The following is a 22,551-nucleotide window of genomic DNA, read 5'->3' on the forward strand; positions in this document are numbered from 1 at the left end:
AAAATAAATATTTGGGTCTTACAACTCTCCCCCACTTAAACTCAATCACGTCCTCGTGATCTTCTCCACTTAACCAATCCGGAACTACTCAACGGCCCTCAATCCGAAGTTCCAATCCGAACTTTCCTAGACAATTCTTCCCAATGAATCACCTTTATCAACAAAATCGTCACCCGCAATTTATCAAAACCACTATCCGAGCACTAAAACCTGCTCTTTTCCCCATATCGGGAAAAACTCAACCAATCTCGTACCGAGATATCAATTCCTTAGCGTACCTTTACCAAGGACAACGCTAAAAGCGACCAAGTCTCAACCTAAAGTCAACAATCCGAACGTTGAAGATCGAACCACATGAATCCTTACGGATTACACTTACCACTAAACATCCTTTGTAGTGCGCAATACAACCAATACGCCACTATCCTAACATCATAAGCAACGGCTAAAACCAAAAGCGCCCAAAATGACTATGGCTACGCTAAACCTAAGGTGTACAAAATCGACTATTGTCACACCCGTAACAACATGTGAGCGAAACACGGCTATCGCCTCACTAATCCCACGATGTGGTCCTCACGACCTCACTCTCGGCGTATAAAACCACCAATAGATCACACATCCAACAATCATGAAGACTGGCCGAAAACTACACACATCAAAGATAGTCAACATCCGTGACTCTTCTTGCATACATACTTGGTCAACGTAAACGCCTCTCGAACGACATACCATTTCTACGCTAACCATTATGGAGAACAATACAAGTAACCCTCTAATCACCTCATGGTTACACCCGACTTGGTTAAGCCTCCACACCAAAACAATTAACCCGAACTTGTTAGTCAAACGCACTTGGTCAACCCGCCTCGATCAACACCTATCACCTAATTGATTAACCCGACTTGGTTAAGTCAAACTTACTTGGTCAACCCGACTCGGTCAACACCTAACATCTAATTGATTAACCCGACCTGGTTAGTCAAACTCACTTGGTTAACCCGCCTCGGTCAACACCTAACATCTAATTGATTAACCCGACCCAGTTAGTCAAACTCACTTGGTTAACCCGCCTCGGTCAACACCTAACATCTAATTGATTAACCCGACTCGGTTAGTCAAACTCGCTTGGTTAACCCGCCTCGGTCAACACCTAACATCTAATTGATTAACCCGACTCGGTTAGTCAAATACCCTAGGTCAACCCGACTCAGTCAATGCCTATCATCTAATTGATTAACCCAACCCGGTTAGTCAAACTCACTTGGTTAACCCGCCTCGATCAACACCTAACATCTAATTGATTAACCCGACTCGGTTAGTCAAACTCGCTTGGTTAACCCGCCTCGGTCAAACCTCTAACGACAAATGATTAACCCAACTTGGTTAGTCAAATGCATTCGGCCAATACCTAACATCAAATTGATTAACCCGACTCGGTTAGTCAATCTGCAATGGACTAACTCGACCTAGCTAGTCACTACATCACACTAGAATACCTTCGTGCGAGAGTATAAACTCCCCCACCTAGAACTCCGTTCCATAAACACATCGTCGAAATAATAGCATCCCATGGAATGGCCACTCATCAACATACACAACCAATATCCTCATTGGTCATAGTCCTCGAATTCTCACGAATTCGCTCCAACAATAGCTCCCGACGATAAACACATGCTCACTCTCACGGAAAGAGTGACCACTAATCCGACAACTAATGCGCCAATCGCATTATCATAACTCCTAAAAGAAAGACGAGGTTCACCCGTCTTGCATCTCTTAATACGCACGTCAACAAACCTTGCTCCAAATTTGAGCATACGAAGGATTTCGGATTATCCTTTGCTATTTCAACCGAAGCACTTACCGAACCGTACGGGTATTACTCTAGCAATCATCGAGTTGCTATCGCTTGTAACTTCCACACCGCTACTCAAACACCTAAGGGTTTTCTTGCCGGTACCCTATGCTCAATGTAACCGTAACACCACCGGAGTCGAATACCACGCTAGTAGGTATGAAAGAGGCACCTAACGTTGCGTCCCGTAGACTCCATTACCAACATTCATCTAGATCAAACACTTGATCTCAGGGGTTTCATCCATCCGACGAACCTCATGGATCATCAACTTCTACACGAAAGCGAACACGCTCTAACATCCGAATACTACTACAATCGCCTAACATACGTGTAACTCAAGCATTAAACTCAGCGTCGTTCATCTCGATCCCTTTTCCCGTCGCCATTCTAAGGAATACAAAGCGATTAGATCACGAACGTATAAAGCACACACACAATACCACCCCATCTTGCTAAACACTCGTCGTACATCACTTGCTAGACACGATTTGCACCCGTAATAAGGTTTGCAAGTCCTTATTACGCATACATGTCGTATCGATTCGTTAGTACAACGACCGCCTCTCTTAATGATATATGCAACCACAAACACAAACAAAACACAACACAAGAATCATTATCACAGCACAATAGCATATTAATAATATCCGCATTACTAATATAAATGTTAGTCAACCTATAAACAAGGCACTAACTAAACCCATTCTGACCCGTAATCCTACAAGTCCCGCAACAAATTTAGCACACACAAAAGTCTAAGTCTAGGCACCTATCTCAAGTCACCTAAATCCCTTAGACCATGCTCTGATACCACTTGTAACAAGCCAACCCGATATACAATCGCCCACGTGAAACTTACCAACATAAAAAAAAATTTCTTTGTTCAGCAGGTGGCGAGGCGCGCCATATCCTTGCGCGGCGCGCCAAAGTGGCCTGTCCAAAAAGTCTTGGAATGCTAAAATGTTTGACCACTTCCCGACGTATTTAGACAAGACGCTATTCAGAACATATTCATATATGAAAAACTAACATGTTCCATTCATAAAATAAGTTTTACGAGACCGGGCCCACATCGGCCGTTTTACGACTTTCGTACGAAAATACAAGTTTTCAACCACATGATTTGTAATACAAAATAAAGGCTGAGCATGACGATTGGGGATACGCTACCCAATCCTAATCAATCCAAAAGCAAGCCTTCTAAAGCAACTACGCAAGTCCACTAGTCCCCGCTTACCCGAGCCTCCGTATCCATGCAATCTATAAAAAAGTCAACAACGAGAGGGTAAGCTAACGCTTAGTGAATGCAATACTTATACATATACATATGTAATTTACCTACACGCATCCACTTACAATACCATGCAAACAAAATGCATAAACGAGCTAGCAACACTAAACATACGGCTAGCAACAACGTTAGTATATAAATCGCCACAATAATATACTAAATCACAATAATGCATAAATATAACAAACCGTTCCCCACTATGGCACTACCGACTTGTAGACGACCATTAACGTTGAGTCTCACTCGTATGATATCACCGACTTGTGACTCATCGTAAGGTGTCACCGACTTGTGAATCACCATGTGGCATCACCGACTTGTGAAGCCCCACCTAGTGTCACCGACTTGTGAACACTAAGAAAGGTCACCGACTTGTGACTCATCATAAGGTGTCACCGACTTGTGAATCACCATCTAGTGTCACCGACTCGTGAACACTACGAAGTGTCACCGACTTGTGAATCACTTCCCCAACTTATGGTATCACCGACTTGTGAACCATCAACCAATTACCAAAGGGGTCACCGGCTCGTGAACCACCATGAGGTGTCACCGACTTGTGAGGCACCTAACGAGACACTACCAACCCGTAGTTCTCTTCACCCTTAACCTCAATAAGTCACCATCTTGTGACATAACGCCCAATACTCACGATGTGGCACCAAAGGCCCACATCGCGTACGAGTAAATAAACTACATACATACATGTATAAATATTCCACTCACCTTGTTGCCTTGAAGAAATGCCACCGAATAATCCGCAACACACCGATGGAATGTACCTATTCCATTATCACAAACACAACAACACAATTAGGGTGGATTTACAAATCAACCCAAATTGACAACTAGTGCAATTTCGACCCAAATGCACTTCCAAGCACAAACTGTGCCCAAACTAACCAATAATCACTAACACAAGTGAGAATGGTCCTAATACGCCAATTAGACCCAATCATAGGTGTTAAACACCTATCTTTCCCAAAATGGCACTTAAACCCTAATTTAACCCATAAGAAGTCAATATCGCGCCATTATCAAGTTTTAACAACAAAACATATTTAACTCGGTTTTATACTTCAACTTAATCCATTTTAAGTTTATAAACCTTATTAAATCGACGATTGGGTTATAATCATCACCAAACCCTAATCTTTGACTCTAGTCAAAGTTAGTCAACCAAACATACCCAAAAGAGTTTCAACACTACTAGAATCACTAATACTAGAGATTACACACTACATACAAGCCTTAAACATGGTTAAATCATTAACCAAACCTAAACCCACCAACATCAACAATAACTAGTTACAATTACCCATTTCACCTCCTAAATGGGTTTTATAACTAACTAGTTCAAAACCCTAAACTTGAATATCAAATTACAAAGATGAAGTTCGGAGTTTGAACTTACCAATACCGCCAAAATGATGCCGTTGACGAGTAGAACAACTTTAATACCCGAGGTTTGACCCGAAACACCCTTCTTCTTCTCCAATTGGAGCTCTCTCTCTCTCTAAAACTCTCCTCTCACTCTAGGGTTTGAAGATGAGAGTGTTTGATGAGTGAAAATGGGCTCCAATGGAGTTCTAGATCAGTTTTGGTGACCCTAAACCGACCCTAAATGAAAAGACCAAAGTACCCCTCATTTAAGCCTTTTAAAAACGCTGAAAATTGCATCAGACGGGTTCGGAGCGCCGCGCCGAAAGGTGGAGCGCCGCTCCAACCTACAGGTCAGTTTTCAGAAACTTGTTTTGGCCATAACTTTTTGACCGTAACTCCGTTTTCGATGAATCAAATATCGTTGGAAACGTAATAAGATTTCCTTTCCAATGGTAAGGCTTTGAAACATCAACACAAACTTTATTTGGGGTTGAAAAGATACGTACACACCTTGTCACTTCAGACAACGTCCAGTTTCCTTCGGCGTTCGAGCAAGCAACACGTACACTTCATACACGCATCGTACACCCTAAATACATTATGTACAATAAATATTTGGGTCTTACAACTAGTATACCCTTGCCTTTGTCCACGCTGGAGCCTAAAAAAAGTAAACAACGAGAGGGTAAGAAAAACGCTCATTGAATGCAATTATTATACACATACATATATAATTTACCTACTTGCAATCACTTACACAATTACCGCATACACGCTAGCAATTTAATTAGCATACCATCACAAAGTATAACTCTAAATCTCCAATATTCAAGCTAGCACAAACAATAACATATAACCCGAACGATATACTTTGCTAAATGATAAACAACACACAAACCATTGATGTTCAAGACATCCGTTAGTATTCAATACTAGCCCCGCGAATGGTATCTTCAACATCGAACTTAAATCCCATCCGCGCTACTTAATGTGGTATCGTCAACATCAAACTTAAAACTCACATATGAGGTATCGTCAACAACGAACTTTAAACCCTCATCACACATCACTACAATAGTGGTATGGCATCGTCAACATCGAACTTTAAATCCATACATGAGGTATCATCAACACCGAAGTTTAAAACCTCATCAAACAAACAATAACACACACAAGGATATGGTATCGTCACATCGAACTTTAAACCCATATCCCACAAATAAATAAATCATATACATACGCATATAATTATTCCACTCACCTTAACGCCTTCGGTGAATGATAAACCAAGATTGCAACCTTCGATGTAACGTACCTATTACATTATGCACATAATCAATCATACAATAAAGTTGGTCAACCAACATCTTAGGGTCATTTTGAGCCATAGTGCAAATGTGACCCATTTGCACCTTTAACCCTCACACTAGGCCAAGATTACACCAAATCGCTAACATCAATCGATTAAGGTCTTAATACACTTATTAACACAAGGTTAGTGCATCTTCATACTCACTAGGAAATTTAGGTCACTCAAGACTCGTTTGACCCATTCTAAAGTCAACACACCCATTTGGGTCATCCACAACCCAAATAACACCCATTTACAAAATCAACAAAGTGTGCTAGTGATTAACTAACCATTTAAGACCCATAAACACAAATCATCGCTTTAAAACCCTAGGTTAGTGGCTCTTGGGTTCTTATGACTCAATCATACCCAAAAACCCCAAATCACCAACAAATGGGTTTTATATTCACCTTTTACCCAAACCCTAACCCTCAAATGGGTTTTACATACCACCACAATCAAAATGTAGCTAGTGTCACGACCCTACTTTTTCCGTTATCTTTTACCGTTTATTATTTAACGCCCATTAAATGTTATTCGTGCCACGTCATTTTTATGACCTATATTATTTTTTAGTAATAATATATTATTTATTATGTGTTATATGAATATTTGTATTCGTATCTAAAATTGTACGTTTCTACGTGTCGTGGATTTCTATCCGGCGAATCATTTCGGTTTTCAAACCAACGGTCATAATTTTGAGATTTTTAAATCTAAATTATTTTAAATATGATATTTTTATATCATACGATTATATATATGTTTATATATTTTATTTGTCGCGTGTGCGTTATCTCTCCGAAAATTTAATCGCGTAACGGTGTTTTCGCGTTTCGGGCTTCTTTCGGGCGTTCGGGCCACACGCAAATACTCATTTTACAAAATTGACCCACCAAGGGGCCCGCCCTCATGCTTATTCGGCCGAACCCTCTTTAGGGAGGGGTGTAGATTGCAAATATTGTAAACTAGCCTTTTTAGGTAAACATCACCACTACACTTCCATTTTAATCAAAAACCTAAAACACTCTTCTCCCTTTTTCCTCCCTTTGAGCCGTCGAAATTACCACCATGAACATCATCATAATCAATTAAAATTATTGCTTGGATCATTCAATTGTTCACATATTCGGATTCATCTCTTCATCCTCTACGCGATTATATCAATCATTTCTTGATTAGGGTATAAACCCTAACCCTAGATTTTTCATTTTTATTCATTTTTACTGATTTTGATGTTATTATGATTATACAATACTTGTGTATTGTTGTATTGATGATTGTATGCGTAGAAATGCTCGTTAGTGTATGTTTTCGGTTTGATTGAATTGGGACATCAGACTTTTTAATGATTTCAGTACATTTAACTGTTGTTTTTAATAAATTAAAGTGTTTAGATGAGTTCCTCTCATCAATACAATAATTTTGGACTTTGGATTCATGTTAATTCGAGTCCCGGATCAAAAGTTATGCTTAATTTGGTGTTTTCATGAGATCACCCGGAATGGCCAAAACAAGATTTTGAACGGATTAAAGTTCCAAGTTGATTCATAGCTGTAGGTCACGACTTAGGGCTTGAATTTAGGGTGTTCTTGAGTACACTAAGGTTTCGGGTGGTTAGGTTAGACGATGATATATATAAAATTCGTCGAAAACCGACAATCGAGGCTCAAGTTATGACCCGACGAACGTTTAATTAAACCTATGGTTATAAAATTTGAACTTATGATATAAATAATGATTTTAATTATTATTAAATTACTTATGATATAAAAGTAATTATTTTAATTTAAGACTTATGATATATATATATATATATATATATATATATATATATATATATATATATATATATATATATATATATATATATATATATCATTTATTAACTACATTATGATTTAATTATACTTTTAATTAAACTTATGATTAATAATACTTTTATTATTAATGAAAAATACTTATGATAAATATTAAATTTATGTTATGAGATTATTATAAGACTTATAATAAAGATTAATTAATTATTTAATTATTATAAGGTTTAGTTATTATTTAATTATAATTTAATTATTAAATACTTATGATTTAATAATTATAATTAAATACTTATGATATGATTAATTATTCATTATTAATTAATAATACTTATGATATGATTAAAAATTTATTATTAATTAATAATACTTATGTTATGATTAATATTTAATTAATTAATTAAATACTTATGTTATATTAATTATATCATTTAAACTTATGATTAACTTATTAATTCAATTTAATTTAATTAAACTTATGATATGACATGATTATACATATATGACTTTAAATAACATTATAACTTATATTATTAACATAATTTATACTTTAAAATTCAAGGTTGACTATGTTTGACCAAGGTTGACTGTTTAGTTGACTTTGACTTTCAGTTGACTTTTGTTGACTTTCTACTTTCCTAAGTTAAAAACTTTTCAAATATAGAAACTTTCTAAATATGAAAACTTTCCAAAAATAGAAACCTTCCAAAAATGGAAACCTACTAAAAATAGAAACTTTCTAAAAATAGAAAGTACGTGTTATACGCTGTCCTGATCATACCGAAACATACTGAGTGTTGTTCTATGTCTATTTGCAACAAGTGCTATAGCTATCATACTAAGACTTGACCTAAGTTAGTTATTTATATCGACCTACTTTGTTTATAGGTCGGCGTTGTGATCATTCTTGATCACTTTATCTTTTTCTGCTCTCGAAACTGTGTTATTACTTCGTTTACGTTAAGGTGAGTTATAGTCCCGTTTTTCATACTATTTAAAGTATTTTTGGGATGTGATTACATGCATTTTTATTTTACGTTTAGACACAAGTGGCAATTAAATTTAAATTATTCATTATGAGTTAAACGAAAATATTCCCTAGTCTAGTAACTCTAATCACTGGTTTCTACTGGTGAACGCGAATCCTATGGATAGATCTATCGGGCCTGACAGCCCCATTTTAAGCTAGTCGCACTAGCAATTTATAATTGGAATGTATTAGTACTTCCTTATTATTTGAAGATACACCTGTTCAGTGTATATTGTGTTTAGTAAGGGTATGGAAATGGTTAAGTGGTTACCAGATGACTCATGGATTAATGGAATAATATTTTATGTTTTCTAACATTTGAAATCTTGTGGTCTAGAGTTTGTACGTTTATTTAAACCTATAATTTACTCAACCTTTTTGTTGACAGTTTACTCGCATGTTTTCACAGGTACTTGATTATTTGGGCTTCCGCTGTGTTAGAGAGTCTGCATGCATTTCGGCAGATTTTGTTAAACATTAAAACTTTGCATTCTCTTTTGATTTGTTAAACTGTGGGTGTTTGGTTGACATGTTTTTGTCAACTTTGGATAGTTTAATAAGTTGGGTTTGTTTAAACTACTTATTTTGGTAAATTTCCTTTATAGGAAATTATTTTGAATAAAGAATGCAATGTTGTTTAATAAATTCATTTAGAGTTTCGATCAAGCTGTGGGACCAAGTGATGGAGCCGTTAAGGGTACTTGACGGGTCATCATAGCTAGTGACTAGATGAACAACTTTAATACACGCGCTTTGACCTGAATCAAGCTTCTTCCTCCTTGATTTGAGCTTTCTCACACTAGAACTCTTTCTCTCTCTAAAATTGAAGTGGAAGGGATATGGTAGGTGAAAGAGGAGTAAATGTCACTCTTAAAACTGATCTTGTGGCTTTAAATCCGTCCATTAAGTGAAAATACCAAAATACCCCTTTAAAAATAAAAGGGAAAACGAAGTGGGCTGTCTGCAGCATATGCGCGTCGCACATTCCTTCTGTCACGAATTCCAGCCAGCAATTAATATATATACACATTATGTACATTCAAATCTCGGGTCTTACAACTCTCCCCCACTTGATTCGGATTGCGTCCTCGCAATCCAAGCCGCATGACAAGCAGGAAGATACACCAAAAAAAACTCCTCGGATTCCCATGTGAACTCGGAACCCTTTCGATGACGTCATTGGACTTTAAAAGTCCTCACCTCTTTGTTACGCAACATTTTAACCTTTTAATCAAGAATGGCAATCGGTTCCTTGACATAGTCTAACTTTTTGTTCAAAGAAATATCATCTAACGACACCCACGTCGAGTCATCCGCAAGACACTTACAGAGGTGGGAAACATGGAATATTTTATGAATCCCCGCAAGCTCTTCGGGTAACTCTAGTCTATACGCAACCTCACCAACACGATCCAAGATTTTGAAAGGCCCAATAAATCTATGAGCTAATTTACCCCGTTTCGTAAACCGAATAATACCCTTCCAGCGAAACTTTAAGCATCACCATGTCACCTTCTTGGAACTCAATCGGTCGCATACGTTTGTCGGCATAAGATTTGTGTCTATCTTGCGCCGCCCTAAGTCGAGCACGAATCATCTCAATTTTACTATTCATCTCTAAAACCAAATCGGTACCCCAGATTTCATTTTGTCCTACTTTACCCCCAACAAACCAGAGTTCGACACCTTCACCCGTAAAGCATCTCATAAGGTGGTATCCCGATACTAGTATGATAACTATTGTTGTACGAGAATTCCACCAAAGGTTAATGCTCATCCCAACTACCACCGAAATCAATAACACACGCCCATAACATATCCTCCAACGTTGCATTCGTACGTTCGGTTTGATCGCCCGTTTGAGGATGATACACCGTGCTCATCTTCAATTGTGTACCCATATCTTCATGAAACTTATTCCAAAATCGAGATGTGAAACGAGTATCCCGATCCGAAACAATAGATATAGGAATCCCATGCCTCGATATCACCTCCTTGATAAATAACTTTGATAAAGTCTCCGACGATATCTGTGATGCCCCGTACTAAATCATCATGTACGGACCATCAACAACATGATCATTACAAGGTCAAACACTATATGCTGTTTCAAAATAGTTTGCATTCATAATAAAAGTGATGTCTTAACCAACATCAAATGTTTAACAACCCAAAAGTATGCTTCTACGAATAGCAAGCATAAGTAATAGTATGTGACCCATAGGTCGTTACAAATACATCGTTTCAAAAGTATCATGTTTGAATGCAATAATAACGTTTCATGCTGTGACATCTCTAATGAGCGCAGCGAGTGTCTACAGCAAGACTAGTACAACAGCGGAAGCAAGTAACCTTAAGTACCTGAGAAAAACATGCTTAAAAACGTCAACACGAATGTTAGTGAGCTATAGTTTAAGTGTAACAGTAATGTAAGGTAGGCCACGAGATTTCAGTGCTACAAAGAGCGTTTCAAAATAGAAATCCAAATCAGTATGTTTAAGTATATGCTCAACCGTGGGCACTCTGTAACTAACTTAACGTTTAATAATATATCACCCCCTGAAAGTACACTTGGCAAGTGCGTATGTTTACGAAGTATTAAACACTCGTTAAATGCTAGCGCGACTAGCCCGAGTGGGGATGTCAAACCCTATGGATCCATATCTAAGATTCGCGTTCACGGTTCAAAAACCAATGATTAAACGTTACCGAGCTAAAGGGAATGTTTATGCCGTTGTATAACCCACACATATATAAGTTTGAGTACTCGTGCCTAGTATGTAAAACATAAAATCCGCATGTATTCTCAGTTCCCAAAATAAGTTAAAGTAAAAAGGGAATGCTATAACTCACAATGATAAAGTAGCGGTAAAGTATGACTCGGGAAAAGTAAGCAAGTATGTAGGTTGTCCAAACGGGTCCTCAACCTAAGTAAAATATCACTAAATCAGTAAATCATCCCAAAAGGTTTAAAAGTATGTAAATAAGGTCTTAAGGGTCATCATCATTCATCATCAAACAAAAGGTGTAAAGTAAGTTTCGTTCATGAAAAGAGTTTAAAACAAAGGCTGAGTTCGGTCAGTCACCACGGCCTCTATACCTACTGAAATAAGGTGAGACCAGTGGACATGGCTCCGTATATGAGTCCTTTAGTTGTGGTAAAAATTACAGAAGCAAACTCATCTTCGTTTGACCGTGGCGATGGTCTAAGTGCGAGTAGGTCAGAATTTTCAGCACAACGTTAAATGGACATAGTGACGATCGGAGAGCCATAAATCCTAAACCGTAACTCGGATTAAGACGAGTCCTATATGAAAAGTTATCTACTCAAACAGAAATATCTGAAAATCATAATTACAGTAGTCCAGGTCGTACGGGTCAGACACAGAAACAGTAAAACAGTAGGGTCAGTAGGTTCTGGTGGTTCTTTGGTGCTCGATGCTTATCATGGTTCTCATCCTTGATGCATATAGCTTCAAGTGTACAACTCGTTGATGTGTTTGCATTATTTTCAAAAAGGTTTGACCATCATAACCCAAGTGTAAGTCTAAGACATGAAGCACAACTCACTTAAGTGTTGCAAGTATTTCGATGAACCAAAGTTACATCAAAGTCTTAGATTCAACACATACATGAAATGTAAAAGTAATATTAACCAAGTTTTGACTATTATGACACAAGTGTAGGTCTAAGACATGTAGCATAACTCACTTAAGAGTTGTATGAAGTTTGATGAACCAAAGTTACATCAAGGTCTTAGATCTAACACCTACATGAACTTTAAAACTAATATTAAGTTACAACTTGAAAATAAACTTATAAAATCAAGATCTTAAGTTGTAGAACATAGTTCTTAGTTAGATCTTGAAGATCCTAGACCCAAAAGTCTAGATCTAACATAAGTATACCAAGTTATAATTAAAGAAAGCTTACTTACATGTTCTTGAATTTTTAAAGTTAACTTTTAGTTCAAGATTAATGAGATCAAAGTTAACTAGTAACACTTGACCAATAACAACCAACAAACATGAATTTAAAGTGCATAATATAAAGAAACAAGTCAAATAAACAAGTAACTAGTTCATGGGTTGTTCATACTTTAAAGATTTAAACCAAAGTTTGATCTTTAAGAATGTAAACTTTAAGTTTACAAACATGACTTACAAGTAATGTTTTTTACAACCATGAACTTACAATCTTTGAAACTTTAAAGGTAGAACATAAACTAGTAAGTTTATGTTCTTGAGTGTTCTTGTAAATACAAGATAAAATGAAGAACAAACTAGTAAGTTTGATTCTTGATAATAAGTATGTAATAACCATAAACAACAACTAGTAAGTAAGTAACAAACAAGAACAAGTAACAAACAACAAAGAATGATGATGATGAAGGTTGTTGGTTCATTTTTAAGACAAGGAAAGAAGAGAGAAAATGTTCTTGCTACTTACAATCTTGAGAGAAAAGTGTGATGAGAGAAAAGTGTAAGTAAGTGTGTGTGAGAATGAGAGGAGGTATGAGTGAGTTCAAGAGAGTAAGTAGTGTAAAAAAAATATTTTGAATCCCCTTTGATCATGGGAGCTGACGGTTTCAAAGAAAAAGGGGGAGGGGGAATTGTCTACTAGTCTCTTGTATGATAAAGGTTCAAAAGTTGGTTATTTAGATGCATTTGCATGGGAAAGGTGTGAAACTGGATTCCATAAGTCTCTAAACTAACTAGTTGCATCTTAAGCTGATACTTACACACTAAAATGGGCTAATAAAGTCCACTAAGTGAGTAGGGTGGGCTTCTAAGTCCACTAATCACTAATAAAAGCCCATGTCCAAGTAATTAACATGTAAATCCAATTAAAGCTCAAGTAACTAACTAATAATCTTAGTTAATTAAAATGATTAATAAACTTAATCATGAATGCAAATAATATCTAAAAATATTATTCGTGAAAGTTTCGCGTGTCACAAAGACGTTTCGGGCATTTAAAGTCAAGTATGGTGTACCATGGTAACAAGTAAATGTAATCGCATACAATCGTTTAATCACAAGTATTAATAATAACCATTATTAATTAAAGATGGAAAAGTCAGGGTCGTTACATTACCCACCTGTTAAAGAAAATTTCTTCCCGAAATTTTAAGGAGTGACCAAACAATGGTACCGTATTCGAATAAGAAGGGCGTATCAAAGTTCCGTGAGACTCGTGGGCTCAGAAGTAAGTTATTTACCTTGAAAGGTACTTTGACGTATGAAAGTAAGAATATGCATCTGCCGTTAATTAAGTCTCTTGTCCTAAGAGATTAACAAATTGATTTCGTTTTCGATTAACACAAGTATGTCATCTGAATGTATATCCACAAGAGGGAAATGTGGTGTGTTTAGCCTTACAGGCATCTTCGGTAAATTGAATGCGTGAAATGCATTATGAATGATTCTAAGCTCATCTAAAACATTGAGCGCTTATGTCGTACTAGTAATCTGACAGGTAGGATGGAAAACATGGTGATCACAACCATGCGTTTTGAAGTCTGGATAGCGTTTGCCACAAATTTTACTAACCCCTTGATTTCGGAAGGAGGCTATAGGCATAAGGAACCCGATATTTAAGAACGTTTCATTTGAATAAGTGAATTGAAAGTTAGCTAAAAGTGATCAATCGGACTTGCAAGCCATAATTATTCATAGTGTCTTCAGATCGGTCTGAACGAACACTGAGGGATATCACCTAGTTTACCATACTGCAGGTGAACCTATCCTTGGATGAAATGAAAAGCACAGTTCCGTAATGTAACTTCATCCTTTCAGTTATATGTTGAAGTTAGGGTTAACGTTAACTAGAGCAACATACAGTTGCAACCAATGAAGGAAGAAAATATATAGAGTATCCACATCAGTGTCGTAAATGTTTTAAGCAGTCCCCTCCCAAGGGATAACAAGATTCATAGGTCCTCAAAGTTTCTTATATTACATTTTCGAAAGAAAGTCGCACGAAAGGCGTGAGAGTGAACTCTTCGAGTGGTTCGTTCTGAATTTATCTGTGTACTTAAGGGGACGAGCGGATGAGAAGATACGTGAACTCTTGGTCCTAACGAATGGTTTATTCCGAGTGAAAAGAATCTCCAAAATGATTCTTGTATCTCATCATACTGATTCATAGAGATGATGTTTACGAGGGTATTGCGTTTAGCCGTGAAATTTTGAGAGTAGGAACTCACCTAGTGCCTGTCCTACGATGGGGTGACTACTGAGTGTACCCTAAAAAACTGATTTATCGGCCCGCGTTTTTATCATGTCTAACTTTAAAGAGAACATTTTATTGGTACAGAGATTTTTCTAACAAATTTTATAAAACCGCCATCCAAAGTGGCTCAAGAGTTTTTAACAAAGATCTTAATAGTAAGTTTCATCTCTAACAGGGGGCGAGAAAAAGTGTGATCCATACATGGGGTAGTCTAATACGAAAACCTTTAATAAAATCAACAAAGGGAGTGTTGAAAATCAAACCTTTGAATGCTTGTTGTGACAACGTAAACGGAACGAAGTTCCTATTAAATTTAGAAGTAGGTATAACGTGTACCATTTTGCTCAAAACTATTTGACTTAAGTTGAATAACTCGGTAAAGGAGCGGTTTTTAAATAATTTGGAGATATAACTTAGTATCAAAATAAGTAAGTATAAATTTATACATATATGATTTTATAAATCGTTTAAGTGACCGAAAAGTTCCTAGTACTTTCATTGTCTGTAAATCTTGTGAGGACTGCACAAATAAACAACGTGTAAATTTTTTTGATAAACATAGTTTTTCGTATTTCAAAGGTTACGAGTTGAAAAGATTGGGTGAAGAAGCTTGGAATCCTTGGGTGACCAGTTACTAGGTAATGAAAACTAATGACATAAATGCAGTTTTGGTAATTATCAGGACACAAGTCTTTGGGCCAAAAATATTTACGTGCGAAGCCGTTGCTAAAAGTGGGGTACGAAGGATAAAGTACGAGGATGAGAAGTTAATTGCTTCTTGAATTTGCAAAGTGCCAAACAGGTTATGACTAGTATTAAAGTTGGAATAATGATGGTATTAATACCACTAAATGAGGATCCCTTGAAATAAGTCAGGACTTAGAGTTATGTAAGAAAAAGCATTGTTCCAACAGGTGTGGTGAAATAGATCCATGGGGAAATGCAATAGTTTTGAATGGTTTAAGTGTTAGCAGATGCCCGAAGGCCTTGCATGACGTGGTAGTCAGTGCCTTTATCACATACACATGAATCTCTCGATTTCGATGGTTATAAAGCCTTTATGATGACTTGGATACGAATAACACGTAAAGTTTTATATAAGCAACGAAAGTTTATAGAAATTGTTTATGGTGACAATGTAAGTGAAGGAACGAAGTTCTTAGTAAATTTAGGGTTATGTACAACGCGTACCGTTCAAAGTATAATATCTTTTGAATGAAAGATTTGATTTGTAAAAATGAAAGTAAAGTTTCGTATGTATTTGTCAAAAATGAGTAATCATTTACTTTATTTTATATAACGTATATGATTTCAAAATTTACGCGAATGGCGAACAAAATATATTTATTTTTATAAAGCTTTGAGAGGATAGCACAGTAAAATAATGTGTGTAAGATTTTGGCAAACAAAATTTTCATATTTCGGAGGTTACAAGTTGGAAAAGATTGATGAGAATCGAGTAAAAGACTTTTGAAAATTTTGAGTGATATTTGAGGTAATAAAAACCATTGAATTTATTTGTGTTGATGACTATTAATAGGGCATAAGTCCTTTGACCAAAAACGCTTAAGTGTGAAGTTGTTGCTTATAAGTGAGGTACGAATGGGAGAGTATGAGGATGAGAATGAACCACCCATTGATTTTTGGAAAGTTTCGAACTGTTATGACTAATATCGAAGTAAAAAAAAAGATGGTGGCGTGGTTATCATCGAATAAGAAATTCCTCGTAATAAGTTAGGATTTAGAGTTGCGTAAGAATGAGTATCAAATGAGATTCTTGGGTAATCCTCAATATAGAATTTGAATTACTGAATTAACGGAATAGGATTTCCTTTAAGTATCGTTGTGCAAGTTTGTTCATTGTATCGGTTTCTTTCATGGCTAGAAAGTGGGCAGTTTTGGCGAGTTGGTCAATAATAACCCAGATGATGTCCTAACTGCCTACCATCCCTGGTAGTTAATGTTGAATTTCTTTCCATTTCAATTGTGGGATTTCGGGTTGTTGTCATGTAACTAATAAGGTTCAGTTTTTGGGCTACAACTCTCCCCATAATAGTTTCACCATTCTTGCGAGGCATGCGAATAAATTTTTCCCATTATAAATAAATTCCGCTTTCATCCTTGAAAGTCAGTTCGTTCCAACTATTTCATCAAAGCTTCCTAGCTCGATGAGTATTAGGTTAATCTTATAGTTCATCCCAATCAAATCTTACTATAGTACTGTGAAAAATTTCATCAATCTTCTCAAATAACATATGCATGTACGTAGGTAACTAATCCTTTTCAACTACTACATTAAAACTCCCAAGTTTGGTTAATATGAGGTCATCTCCAAATGACCCACCTGTTAATCTTAAAGTACTACCTTAAATTATTCCTCTATCTTCCTCATATCGCTCTAGTTTACCATTTTCTTGTGTCCTATAGAATACTTAATTCCCATGGTTGTTGATGGTTTATTATTCATAACGATAAGGTTCTTAGATATAAGGTTTCTATCGCTCTAGTATTAAACAACTTCGAATCAATAAAACGTTGTGATGAAATGTACCCTAACTAAAATCAGGATCTAAGCGAGTTTCCATAACTGAGATAACGATTGCTCTACCGCAAGTCAGTACAAAGTTTTTCCTATTTGAGAACTTTCTCCTTAAATATCCAGGGTGTCGATATCTATAACAAATTTTTGGGTTATCAGTTCTGCAATCAAAGCTCTTCTTGTATAGTATCTGGGCTACGTGGTTATTCCTTCCCTACCTTTAACAGACTATAATGCATATGCTCAAATGATCCCTGCCAAAATTTTCCCTGGATCACCCCATATTCCTAATGTAGTAACATTGGAACTTCTGCATGATTTACTTAAATATAATCATGCTGGCCTGGAGTCATTATATTGTACTAAATTGTACGTTCATTCCAATATCATTTCATATGGTCAATGTAACGTGATCACTTCTAATTATATACAATTTCATCTAACGGTGCTTTATCTATGCCATCTCAAAATGGAATCGACATAACTAATCGCACAGTTTCTCGATGTGGGTGCGTAGGTTCCGTAGATCATGTATTAATGCCTAAGTGTCCCGAAGTTTCTTCAAAGGTTCGGATTCAGGTAACGTTGTTAGGTTCCTTCTAGATATTCATTCCTGGTCTCGTGTTGGGTTGTACGTGTAGCAAGTAGTGATACAATATGTAGGCGACTTGCAAGTCTTTGGGTATGGCTGAGTATTAGTAGAAGACACTATGACCTCATTAAAGGGAATGCCTTCCCAACTTCTCCAATATCTAGGAGTGGTAGGGACCTAAGTGTAGAAGTGTCGTTAGATCGTTGAGCAGTCGTGAAGAATGAAAGAGTTAAGTGACGGTCATGAAAGCGTACAGTGTATGTGTCAACTAAACAATATTCTAGATTGTGTGAAGTGATGTTTCGATCTCTAGAACGGTGGAACAGTAGTAACAGGCGGATTACACTACTAGTTCTTAGGGTTATACGAGTGGGAAAGTAGTTCAGGAAAACATCTGAACTGGGAAGGATAAGTTCTCCAAGTCGGTATAACGGATAGTAGACAGGTAGCAAGAGCGTAATTAGGCATAACAACTACAGCAGCCTAGATCCTTTACAGCAGCACGTAGCATGGCAATAGTAACAGTATCATACCGAGGTGACATGCTAAAGGCAGATAGTAGCATGCAGTAATATAACACAGTAGCATGCAATCAAAAGTAGGTAATATAATGCAGTAGTGTAAACAAGTAGCAGCATACGATATATAGTAGTAAAAGCAAGTAGCAGTATGCAGTAAGTTCTGCGGAAACAAGTAAACTAGCAAGTTGTAGATTAGTCCTATTAGTGAATCCTACTTGGGTCGGTCTTAGACTCACTATGCAACCTAATTCCCTACAACCAATGCTCTGATACCAAATGTGATGCCCCGTACTAAATCATCATGTACGGACCATCAACAACAGGATCATTACAAGGTCAAACACTATATGCTATTTCAAAATAGTTTGCATTCATAATAAAAGTGATGTCTTAACCAACATCAAATGTTTAACAACCCAAAAGTATGCTTCTACGAATAGCAAGCATAAGTAATAGTATGTGACCCATAGGTCGTTACAAATACATCATTTCAAAAGTATCATGTTTGAATGCAAAAATAACGTTTCATGCGGTGACATCTCTAATGAGCGCAGCGGGTGTCTACAGCAAGACTAGTACAACAGCGGAAGCAAGTAACCTTAAGCACCTGAGAAAAACATGCTTAAAAACGTTAACACGAATGTTAGTGAGCTATAGTTTAAGTGTAACAGTAATGTAAGGTAGGCCACGAGATTTCAGTGCTACAAAGAGCATTTCAAAATAGAAATCCAAATCAGTATGTTTAAGTATATGCTCAACCGTGGGCACTCGGTAACTAACTTAACGTTTAATAATATATCACCCCCTGAAAGTACACTTGGCAAGTGCGTATGTTTACGAAGTATTAAACACTCGTTAAATGCTAGCACGACTAGCCCGAGTGGGGATGTCAAACCCTATGGATCCATATCTAAGATTCACGTTCACGGTTCAAAAACCAATGATTAAATGTTACCGAGCTAAAGGGAATGTTTATGCCGTTGTATAACCCACACATATATAAGTTTGAGTACTCGTGCCTAGTATGTAAAACATAAAATCCGCATGTATTCTCAGTTCCCAAAATAAGTTAAAGTAAAAAGGGAATGCTATAACTCACAATGATAAAGTAGCGGTAAAGTATGACTCGGGAAAAGTAAGCAAGTATGTAGGTTGTCCAAACGGGTCCTCAACCTAAGTCAAATATCACTAAGTCAGTAAATTGTCCCAAAAGGTTTAAAAGTATGTAAATAAGGTCTTAAGGGTCATCATCATTCATCATCAAACAAAAGGTGTAAAGTAAGTTTCGTTCATGAAAAGAGTTTAAAACAAAGGCTGAGTTCGGTCAGTCACCACGTCCTCTATACCTACTGAAATAAGGTGAGACCAGTGGCCATGGCTCCATATATGAGTCCTTTAGTTGTGGTAAAAATTACAGAAGCAAACTAGTCTTCGTTTGACCGTGGCGACGGTCTAAGTGCGAGTAGGTCAGAATTTTCAGCACAACGTTAAATGGACATAGTGACGATCGGAGAGCCATAAATCCTAAACCGTAACTCGGATTAAGATGAGTCCTATATGAATAGTTATATACTCAAACAGAGCTATCTGAAAATAATAATTACAGTAGTCCAGGTCGTACGGATCAGACACAGAAACAGTAAAACTGTAGGGTCAGTAGGTTCCGGTGGTTCTTTGGTGCTCGATGCTTATCATGGTTCTCATCCTTGATGCATATAGCTTCAAGTGTACAACTCGTTGATGTGTTTGCATCATTTTCACCAAGGTTTGACCATCATAACCCAAGTGTAAGTCTAATACATGAAGCACAACTCACTTAAGTGTTGCAAGTGTTTTGATGAACCAAAGTTACATCAAAGTCTTAGATTCAACACATACATGAAATGTAAAAGTAATATTAACCAAGTTTTGACTATTATGACACAAGTGTAGGTCTAAGACATGTAGCACAACTCACTGAAGAGTTGTATGAAGTTTGATGAACCAAAGTTACATCAAGGTCTTAGATCTAACACTTACATGAATTTTAAAACTAATATTAAGTTACAACTTAAAATAAACTTATAAAATCAAGATCTTAAGTTGTAGAACATAGTTCTTAGCTAGATCTTGAAGATCCTAGACCCAAAAGTCTAGATCTAACATAAGTGTACCAAGTTATAATTAAAGAAAGCTTACTTACATGTTCTTGAACTTTTAAAGTTAACTTTTAGTTCAAGATTAATGAGATCAAAGTTAACTAGTAACACTTGACCAATAACAACCAATAAACATGAATTTAAAGTGCATAATATAACGAAACAAGTCAAATAAACAAGTAACTAGTTCATGGATTGTTCATACTTTAAAGATTCAAACCAAAGTTTGATCTTTAAGAATGTAAACTTTAAGTTTACAAACATGACTTACAAGTAATGATTTTTACAACCATGAACTTACAATCTTTGAAACTTTAAAGGTAGAACATAAACTAGTAAGTTTATGTTCTTGAGTGTTCTTGTAAATACAAGATAAAATGAAGAACAAACTAGTAAGTTTGATTCTTGATAATAAGTATGTAATAACCATAAACAACAACTAGTAAGTAAGTAACAAACAAGAACAAGTAACAAACAACAAAGAATGATGATGATGAAGGTTGTTGGTTCATTTTTAAGATAAGGAAAGAAGAGAGAAAATGTTCTTGCTACTTACAATCTTGAGAGAAAAGTGAGATGAGAGAAAAGTGTAAGTAAGTGTGTATGAGAATGAGAGGAGGTATGAGTGAGTTCAAGAGAGTAAGTAGTGTAAAAAAATATTTTGAATCCCCTTTGATCATGGGAGCCGAAGGTTTCAAAGAAAAAGGGGGAGGGGGAGTTGTCTACTAGTCTCTTGTATGATAAAGGTTCAAAAGTTGGTTATTTAGATGCATTTGCATGGGAAAGGTGTGAAACTAGATTCCATAAGTCTCTAAACTAACTAGTTGCATCTTAAGGTGATACTTACACACTAAAATGGGCTACTTAAGTCCACTAAGTGAGTAGGGTGGGCTTCTAAGTCCACTAATCACTAATAAAAGCCCATGTCCAAGTAATTAACATGTAAATCCAATTAAAGCCCAAGTAACTAACTAATAATCTTAGTTAATTAAAATGATTAATAAACTTAATCATGAATGCAAATAATATCTAAAAATATTATTCGTGAAAGTTTCGCGTGTCACAAAGACGTTTCGGGCATTTAAAGTCAAGTATGGTGTACCATGGTAACAAGTAAATGTAATCGCATACATTCGTTTAATCACAAGTATTAATAATAACCATTATTAATTAAAGATGGAAAAGTCAGGGTCGTTACAATATCATTTCTCGAATGAGAAGAAACAATGAACTTTTCGTCAACCGATCAACTATCACCCAAATTGTATCAAATTGAGTTCTCGCCGTCTTTGGTAACTTTGTAATGAAATCCATGGTAATGTGCTCCCATTTCCATTTCAGAATTTCTAACGGTTGTAACATAACATATGGCTTTTGGTGTTTAGCCTTAACTTGCAAACATGTAACGCATTGTTCAACATACTTAACCACGTCACATTTCATTCCGGGCCACCAATAGTCTTTCTTCAAATCAAGGTACATCTTTGTCGCACCCGGATGGATGGATAATTTCACCTTATGTGCTTCATCAAGTAGCACTTGTCGATAATCACCCACTTTAGGCACCCACAATAGCATATAACCCGAACGATATACTATGCTAAATGATAAACAACACACAAACCATTGATGTTTAAAACATCCATTAGTATTCAATACTAGCCCCGCGAATGGTATCGTCAACATCGAACTTAAATCCCATCCGCCCTACTTAATGTGGTATTGTCAACATCGAACATAAAACCCACATATGAGGTATCGTCAACAGCGAACTTTAAACCCTCATCACACATC

This window comes from Rutidosis leptorrhynchoides, chromosome 8 (genome assembly GCF_046630445.1).
Source record: "Rutidosis leptorrhynchoides isolate AG116_Rl617_1_P2 chromosome 8, CSIRO_AGI_Rlap_v1, whole genome shotgun sequence".
Classification (NCBI taxonomy): Eukaryota; Viridiplantae; Streptophyta; class Magnoliopsida; order Asterales; family Asteraceae; genus Rutidosis; species Rutidosis leptorrhynchoides.